General features: G+C 42.6%; 1 pseudogene; it reads right to left on the bottom strand.

Annotated features, from left to right (window-relative positions):
• Window positions 1–548: 548 nt before the first annotated feature.
• On the bottom strand, window positions 549–667 carry LOC145413342 (5S ribosomal RNA; annotated as a pseudogene).
• Window positions 668–9,606: the final 8,939 nt, after the last annotated feature.

The raw sequence follows: 9,606 nt of genomic DNA, 5'->3' as shown, positions 1-9,606 counted from the left end.
CTTACTGGATTTCTACCTATTATTCCTTGTATATCTTATATGTATATATCCTTCTTATTCCCTCCCCTCCACATGGCCATGTCTCCTCTACTGCCCCTGTATCATACTTATCCCTTGTACAAACCTCCCTGGTCCTGCCTTACTACTATAATCAAACACCATTTACCTCCCGGTGTCAGGAGATACCGTCTCAGCTACCCGGGGGAGTAGTGTACCCCCTCCACAATATGTCTACCCCCGATGTATATATGTCCCCCCCCAATGCACACATGCCCCCACTAATCTTGCTAGGTCAGCACCCTTTCCCACGCCTGAAGACGGCGTTATTGCATCAGTTGATAGCAGACAGCCTAGCCGGGCAGACTATTTTACTGTGAGCTTGTAATAAACTCCTTATCTAGCTGTTTGTACACGGAGTTTCTATCACCAAAGTATTGCAAGTTACACATGTATCCCAAACGGGATGACCAAGGGCTAAGAGTTAATTGTTTTACAGGGAGGGGCACTAATCCTCCACCAACCCCACTTGACACGTAGGTAGAACGTTATGCCAACAGCATCTGGTGTTCCCAGGCTGTCACCCATCCAAGTACTAACCAGACCCAACGTTGCTTAACTTCGCTGATCAGACGGGAAGCGGTGTACTCAACGTGGTATATATATATATATATATATTGCCAGATGCCACAATCCTGTAAGGGGTGACCATTTGACTTTGAGTTATTTGTTTTACGGGGAGGGGCACTAACTCTTCACCAACCCACTTGTTGACACGTAGGGAGCACGTATGGTTTGGTTATATGGTTACCACCCTGCGTTGTAAATGGTTTCATGACTTACAGGAAACCATTTGGCTTGTCACTCAATGTAAAATCACCTGTAAAGGAAAGAAAAGCAATAAGAAGTGACAGAAAAGATGGGAGAAAAAGGAGAGGAGGGCAGACACAGAAAAAGAATGATAAAGGCTAATGAAGAAGTAGGCAGCACTACATCAAGTGAGCAGATGATGGTCGCCACCAAGTACCACTATATATATATATATATATATATATATATATATATATATATATATATATATATATATATATATATATATATATATATATATATATATATATATATATATACTAGCAATGGTAGCCGGCGTTGTGCGGGCCAAAAGGTGAACACTCTAATCCTATTTGTTCTACTTCAATCTTTCTTTCAACTCCAGAAAGACCATGTACCCTATGCTTTTCATCAGGGATTTTATGAGGTCCTGGAATTTTCTATTTCAGGTTTCGCAGACTAAAGTAGTGTATTTTTGCACACTTGTTTACTATTATCGGTGACCTCAAATGACCTCCGACTGGTGACCTCAAATCACCACAGAGGTCAACCTCACATACCCTATGTCCGAACTGGAGGTCATATGAGTCTCCATGCCAAAAACTGGGCTGCTGGGTCCAGTCGTTCGAGCGTGTATTACCGGTGACCTCAAATGACCTCCGACTGGTGACCTCAAATGACCTCGGAGGTCAACCTCACATAGACTATGTCCGAACTGAAGGTCATGTGAGTCCCCATGCCAAAAAATTGGGCTGCAGGGGTACCCGGCGTTGCCCGGGCCAAAAAGGCGAACACTCCACCGGTAACCTCCAATGGCTCAGTTTTGAATTTTGACTCCCCTAAAACCATCCATAGGTCACCCTGAGTCAGAATATAGATGGGTCTGCCGGTTTCTGGCCCTTGGTTTGGGCGTGACTGAAGGACAAGCTAACAACGTGGGTCTTTTATATGAACAATATATATATATATATATATATATATATATATATATATATATATATATATATATATATATATATATATATATATATATATATATATATATATATATATATATATATATATATATATATATATATATATATATATATATATATATATATCCAGACGCTATAATTCCGTAAAGGGTGGCTGTTTGACTTTGAGGTAGTTATTTTACGAGTGGGGGCACTCACCCTCCGACAACCAACTTGCTGACACGTATTTGTTGGTTATTTGGTTACCACCCAGCGTTGTAAATGGTTTCCTGGCTTCGGGGAAACGATTAGGCTTATCTCGCAGTGTAAAGCTACCTGAAAAGGAAGAAGAGCAATAAAATGTGACAAGAAAGGTGGGAGAATTAGGAAGCGAGGAGAGCAGACACAGAAAAATAATAATAAAGGTAAAGGAGGAAGTAGGGAGCATTACAGCAAGTGAGTGGATGATGGTGGCCACCATCTACCAGCAGGAAATAGAAAGACGAAAATTCATGAGGTGGAAGAAAAAGAGGAAAGACATGGGGGACGAGCTGGGAGAAATACAGAATGTGAAGAAATGAAAGGATTAAAAAAAAAAAAAAAAAAAAAAACGGAACAGGCAAGTAATACCATATGAAGGAGTGCAGGATAAGCAAAGGTGGTGAAAAATGGAGAGAAGTGAAACAAAGAGGAGAGGGAGGAACGGGAGACGAGGGTAGGTGGAAAAAAGAAAAAGGAAGAAAGTGGGAGAAGAGAACGGTTGATATAAAGTTGAGAGAACTGGAGATGATGAGAGAAGAGAGTGGAGATGGAATACTGAAAATTAGGGGGAGAGGTCAAAGTTTGGAAAAAAAAAAAAAAAAAGAGATTGAAAATTAAAGAAGAAGGAAGAAACGCGAGTAAAAATAAAGAGAAAGGAAGGCTATGATATGAGAGGCGAGGTACGAGAAGAGAACTGAAAGAAAGGAACACAGGTATAAAAATATAGAAGATGAGAAGTGGGGGAGGAAGGGGGGAAGTACAGAGAAGGGAGGAACGGTGGGGAAATGTAAATGGAGGTGGAAAGATGAAGGAGAGTAGAGAGGAATGGGGACAAATGGGGCAAAGTAATGGATAATGAAGATGGGAAAATCTAAAGACATAGGTAGATTTTCGGTAAATAATAGTGGGAAGGGAAGGAAGGTGGAGAAATTTAGAGACAAAGAAGAGAGTGAATGATACAAAAGGAGAAAGCTCAAAGAAAATACAGACAGGGGAAAAGTGGGAAAACGTAGAGAAACTGGGAGAATGATGGGTAGAGAGAAATGAGAAAAGTAAGGAAAATGTATAGACAAGGGTTAAAAAAAAAAAAATAGGACAGAGAAAATGTAAGAAAAATGAGGAAAACAAAAAGAGAGAAGGAAAGATGTGGAAAATCACAATCGAGGAAAGATGGATAAAAACAATGAAAGAAAAGAGTGAAGGAGAATAAAAAGGAAGAAAAGCTGAGAGGAAGAAAAGGTGGAGGAAAATTTAAAAAAAGGGGAAAAACAAAAAGGAAGAATGGTGGATAATACAGAAAACAAAGACGGCGGGTGACTAAACGTACAGCAAAAAAATGTAAAGAAATATAGAGAAAGGGAAAGTAAAGTGGGAAAAAGAAGAGGGAAATTAATAAGGACAGAGGAAACACGTAAAAGAAGGGTAAGACTAATTGTATACAGTACAGAGGAAAACAGAGCGAAAACAAAAGTATGAAGAAAACGAATATACACAAAACAGAAAATGGAGGAAAGATACGGAAATGGCAAGGAAGAAAAGTGCCTGGTGATTCAGAAACTGGGAAAAGGTGGAAAAATTACAGAAAGGGAGAAAATAAGAATAAGCTGAAAGGGAGAAGGAAACGAAACGAAAGTATGCTTTAAAGAAAAAAAAATAGAACTGTCATGAATGTGAAAGGCTATACGATGGGCAAAGTATGTTCAGAAACAAGGAAAGGAGCGAAAAGGGATAAAGAGATGGAAGTTGAAAAATGAAGGGAACTGAGAAAAAATAGGAAAGGTGAAACGAGAGTGTGGAAAAGGACGAAAGGAAGGAGAGGTGGCTCAAGTGTGAAAGGGACGAAAGAACAAGACATATGAAGAAGGGGAAGTGTGAAGTGAGAATGTGTAGAAAGATGCAACGATGTAGAAGAGATGTACTTGTGAAAGGATATAGGAAGAGCCAGATGTGTGTAGGAGACGTTGGATTAAGTGAGAACGTATAGAAAACAATGAAAGCAACGGACGTGTGAACAGGAGAAGGGAGAAAAACTGAGATACAAATAGAACCGAGAAGACTGAGGAAAGGTGAAATACGACACTGTAGAATGACGCAGAGGCGGCGTAGGAGTGAAAAGGTAGGAAGGTGGAGGTATGTGTAGGAAGAGAGGGGGGAGAGAGGAGGGACGGAGATGGAGGCAGGTCCCCCGACAGTCATCACTCACATCCCACCACACATCACTCCCGCCGCCTCCCGTGTGGCCGCCGGGGTCTTATTCATCACACACCAGACACCTCCCCCTCTCACCCCTTTCCTCCTCTCGCACTACTTCTCACCTATTACCTTTCTCACCCCTTCCAAGCTACTCCTTCGCTCACCACATCCTAAACATTTCCTTCCTCATCCCTTTGTATTCATTGCCTCTCTCAGTTTTCTACGCATTCCCCCTCTTTCTCTCACCCCCTCCTACTCATTCCTTCTTTCATCTCTGTCTTCCCACTCCCACTCTCACCCCTTCCAGTCTCTCGTACCCCTTCATACCTGCTCCCTCTCTCGCCCCTTCTACCCACTCCTTTTCTCACCCCTTCTACCTACTACCTCTCTCACCCCTTCTACCCACTCCCTCTTTCACCCCTTCTACCTACTTCCTCTCTCATCCCTTCTTACCTGCTCCCTCTCTCACCCCTTCTACCCACTTCCTCTCTCACCCCTTCCTACCTTCTTCCTCTCGTCCCTTCCAACCTACTCCCTCTCTCACCCATTCCAACTTCTTCCTACTCTCATCCTTTCCCATCCACTTCCTCTCTCCCTTCCTCCCTCCTAACTACTCTCTCCCTTACTCCTTCCTACATACTCCCTCTCTCACTCCTTTCTACCTACTCCTTCTCTCACCCTTTTCTACCCACTCCCTCTGCCATTACTTCCTACCGTCTCCCTCCCTCACTTCTTCCTACATACTCCCTGTTACCCCTCGCTATCTTCTTCCTCTCTCATCCCGTTCTTCCCACTCCCACTCTCACGTCTTCCTCTCTCGCCTTGTCCGACCCACTCCCTCTCACACCCCTTCCTATCTACTCCCTCTCCCATCCCTAACTTACTACATACTCCTCTCATCCCCCCCCACCGTACCCTCTCCTTCTCTCATCCGTTCCTACCTACATCTTCTCCCACTCTTTCCTGCCTACTCTCTCTCTCATTCTTTCCTACATACTCCCTCTCTCACATCCCTTCCTATTCACTCCCTGTCTCATCCCTTCCTACTCATTCTCCCTCCCACCATTTGCTATACACAACACCTACCACCGATTCCTGTCCACTCCCTCTCGCATCCCTTACTGGCTACTACCTCTCTTACTCCTTTCTACCCTTCTCATCTCTCATGTCTTGCTTCTCCTCCCACCCTCACATCCCATTCTACCCTCTCCCTCTCACACGCCTTCCAATGTACTCCCCCTCTCTCACCCCTTCTTACCCACTCCTTCCCTCTCTCATCCAGTTCAACCAGTTTCCTTCCTATTTCGCTGTACTTGAATCTGGCTCATAAAACAGTTACGTTAGGCATAATTATCCTATAACAAATAGCCTCGAAAGGACTATTAGGTCTGTTTCTGTCTGTTTTCCTTTGTATCCATTCCTATTCACTCTTTTTCGTTTTACCCACTCCCCCATCATCCTTTCCTACCGACTCTCCTTTCCATGCCACTCCATTTCTTCTACCCATTCTCTCTCTCTCTCTGTCCCTATCCAACCTTCTCCGTAATTCTTTTCTACAATTATGCATTTTCTGAATGAATGAAAGGAAGGCAATGATTGATTATGTGTGTGTGAATGAAAGGATGCGAAGATGTGTAATGGATGCAAGAGCTTATAGAGGTTGGGGGAGTGGACTTTCTGACCATTAATTGGTGGTGGCCAGAATTAGGATTCAAGTAAGATGGAGAAATAGAAGAAGGGAAAGACGAGAGGAAGGAGTAGTTGCAAGGAGAGTGGAAAGGTTACAAGAGGATGAGAAAAAGGCAGAGTATAAGAGAGAAGTAGAGGAACGATTGGGCAAATATGAATTGGAGCAGATGGGAGACGTGGAAGGTGTATGTAGGATATTTACAGAAGAAATATGTGCAGCATGTGATGTGGTGTGTGGAAGGAAGAGAAGACGGAGGGGGGTGCAAGGAACAGCGTGGTGGACTGAAGAGGTGAGACAGACTGTGACACAAAAGAAGAAAGCATACAATGAATGGATGAGAAATAGGGGCGTGGAAGAAGTTGACAGGCGGAAGAGAGAGTTATATGTAGAAAGAAAGAGAGAGGTGAAAAGATTAGTAAGAGAGAGTAAGAAGAGAGTGGATGAGGAATTTGGAAGGAATTTGAGTGTAAAGTGGAGGGCCTGTAAGAAAATGTTCTGGAAAGAGGTGAAAAGAGTAAGACAGGGTGGAAGTGAAGTTAGCAGGGGAGTGAAAGATAAAATTGGTAGATTACTAGTGGAGAAGGGAGAAAAAGTGAGCAGATGGAGAGAACACTTTAAGGAATTGTTGAACATAGAGGATGGAAGTAATGCGAGTATAAGTGGCTGGGGAATAGCTGGGAGAAGGAGGGAGGTGAGAAGACAGGAAGAAATCAGTAGGATAGAAGTTGTGGAAGCAATGAAGAAAGTTAAATCGGGGAAAGCCCCAGGAATTGATGGTGTGTGTGCTGAAATGCTGAAGCATAGGGGAGAGATAGTAGTCGAATGGATGTGGAAGATGTGCAGATTGGCCTGGGAGGAAGGTAGAGTCCTGGAGGATTGGAAGTCAGGTATAATTATTCCCTTGTACAAAGGAAAAGGGGAAAAAGAAGTGTGTGGTAATCATATGGGGATTTGTCTTCTTAGTATAATAGGAAAAGTATATGGTAGGATACTTACTGACAGAGTTAGAGAAAGAACACAGAAATTAGTTGAAGAAGAACAGGGAGGCTTTAGGAAGGGAAGAGGTTGTGTAGATCAAATATTCATTCTTAGATCTTTAGTGGAAAAGTTTCTAGAGAAGGGAAAGAAGTTGTATGCGGCTTTCATGGATTTGGAGAAAGCATATGACAGGGTGGATAGACAAGGATTGTGGAAAGTGTTAAGAATATATGGAGTAGATGGAAAGTTGCTGAATGCTGTGAAGAGTATGTACGATTGTGCGAAGGCTGCAGTGCATGTGGATGGTGAACTAAGTGAATTTTTCTCTTTGAAAGTTGGGTTGAAACAGGGATGTGTCATGTCTCCATGGTTGTTCAATCTGTACATGGATGGGGTAATAAAAGAGGTACAAGGTAGGGTAGTGGATGTTGGAGTGGCCCTGGTGAGAGAGAATAGTGTTTGGAAACTCCCTGGACTGTTGTTTGCAGATGATACTGTGTTGTTGAGTGAAGACGAAGGGGAGCTGCAAGGCTTGATGGATGAGTTTGGGAGAGTGTGTAAGAAACGGAGTCTAAAGGTGAATGTAGGGATGAGTAAAGTGATGGTCTTTGAGAGAGGTGAAGTCAGTGAATGTACAGCGAGGTTGGATGGTGAGGAATTGGAAAATGTGAGTACGTTTAAGTACTTGGGTAGTGTGATGAGTAAGGATGGAGGTTTGGAGGGTGAAGTGCTTGAAAGGGTACAGCAAGGAAGAAAGGTTGCTGGTTCTTTGAAAGCAGTGATAAGAAACAGGGAAGTGAGCATGGAAGTGAAAAAGTTACTACATGACAGTATTGTGATAACAACTCTAACGTATGGAAGTGAAGCTTGGACGTTGTTGGAAGGACACAAGTCAAGAGTGAGAGCAGTGGAAATGAGTTATTTAAGAGGAGCCTGTGGAGTCACATGGAGAGACAGGCTGACGAATAAGGATATAAAGGAGCGTTGTGGTGTGGATGTGATAGGATGCGTTATGAGGAACACACTGAGGTGGTTTGGCCATGTGGAGAGGATGGAGGGTGAAAGACTGACGAAGAGAGTGTATGTGAGTGAGGTGGAGGGAGGGGGAGGCCGAGGATGAGATGGAGGGATGGGGTGGAGAGGTATAGGACTACATAATGGATAGATAGATAAATAGATAGATAGAGAGACAGATAGAAGCAGGAAGTCAAATGATGAGAAGGTGTTGTGTTTGCGAGAAGCGAGCAGCGCTAAACATGCTTACACGGAGGAAAGCTGACAACAGCGGCCAGTAAGGAGATGATGCAGTTAGCTGTCAGCAGTCCTCTCGTGAGAAAGTTCTGTTGCCATGAGGAACATACGTGACACACACACACCTACTACACCAGATTTTAGGAAAGAGAGTTGAGAAGGAGACAAGCGACCCTAGAGAGAGAGGTCGAGACGGAGATTAGCCTTAGAACAGAGAGAGAGAGAGAGATAGCGAGACAGGGAGGTAGCTACCCAGGACTTATACTATTATACCTGTTTAATATTTCCAAGACAAATAAAAATAGTCCCATACTATTCTTTACCTCTCCCGTCACTACATGACATCTGGTGGGGAAACTACTACAAGATATAAAAGCCGCTCGACCACAAGTCTAAAATATACTTCTCTACAAGTAACTACAAAGTCTTTACGACATTTGGTGGCAGCGGTGGGATACGAACCTCGTCTACGAATCAACATTAAATTCCTACAAAATATCAAGATTGACAACAACCAACAATATCAGCTCCTGCCCCCTCCGTCTCCCAGATCATTACGCTGATGCAGAGGTCAAGAGATCACTCGACGCCTTGTAAGTAGCTTAACGACAAACCAGCAATAACTCTTACAATAATCTTAATTTTAAACTATTTTTATTCTTGCATGTATGCATTTCACTATAATAACCCAAGTACATACTGTATTACAGTTAAATAATTTACTTTAATGCATTTATTCCAATATGTATTCAACTTATTTAAAATGTAATATTACTGAATAATCACTATTTACTATGAATAATATATGTATACAATATTCATACAATTATGTTACTTTACAATATTATGTATTTCACTTAATTAGCTTATAAGTTCATTATAATGTGTATGTAGTATGTATTAATATATTATAACTATTAAATGTCGATGGTACGCCATTTTCGCGCGACCGAGCAAATATAGGACTACATAATGGATAGATAGATAAATAGATAGATAGAGAGACAGATAGAAGCAGGAAGTCAAATGATGAGAAGGTGTTGTGTTTGCGAGAAGCGAGCAGCGCTAAACATGCTTACACGGAGGAAAGCTGACGACAGCGGCCAGTAAGGAGATGATGCAGTTAGCTGTCAGCAGTCCTCTCGTGAGAAAGTTCTGTTGCCATGAGGAACATACGTGACACACACACACCTACTACACCAGATTTTAGGAAAGAGAGTTGAGAAGGAGACAAGCGACCCTAGAGAGAGGTCGAGACGGAGATTAGCCTTAGAACAGAGAGAGAGAGAGAGATAGCGAGACAGGGAGGTAGCTACCCAGGACTTATACTATTATACCTGTTTAATATTTCCAAGACAAATAAAAATAGTCCCATACTATTCTTTACCTCTCCCGTCACTACATGACATCTGGTGGGGAAACTACTACAAGATATAAAAGCCGCTCGAC

This window comes from Coenobita brevimanus, chromosome 95 (genome assembly GCF_032717465.1).
Source record: "Coenobita brevimanus isolate Jiangsu-jjx chromosome 95, ASM3271746v2, whole genome shotgun sequence".
Taxonomy (NCBI): Eukaryota; Metazoa; Arthropoda; class Malacostraca; order Decapoda; family Coenobitidae; genus Coenobita; species Coenobita brevimanus.
The sequence above is the reverse complement of the archived record's forward strand: the minus strand, read 5'-3'. Positions and strand labels throughout refer to the sequence as shown.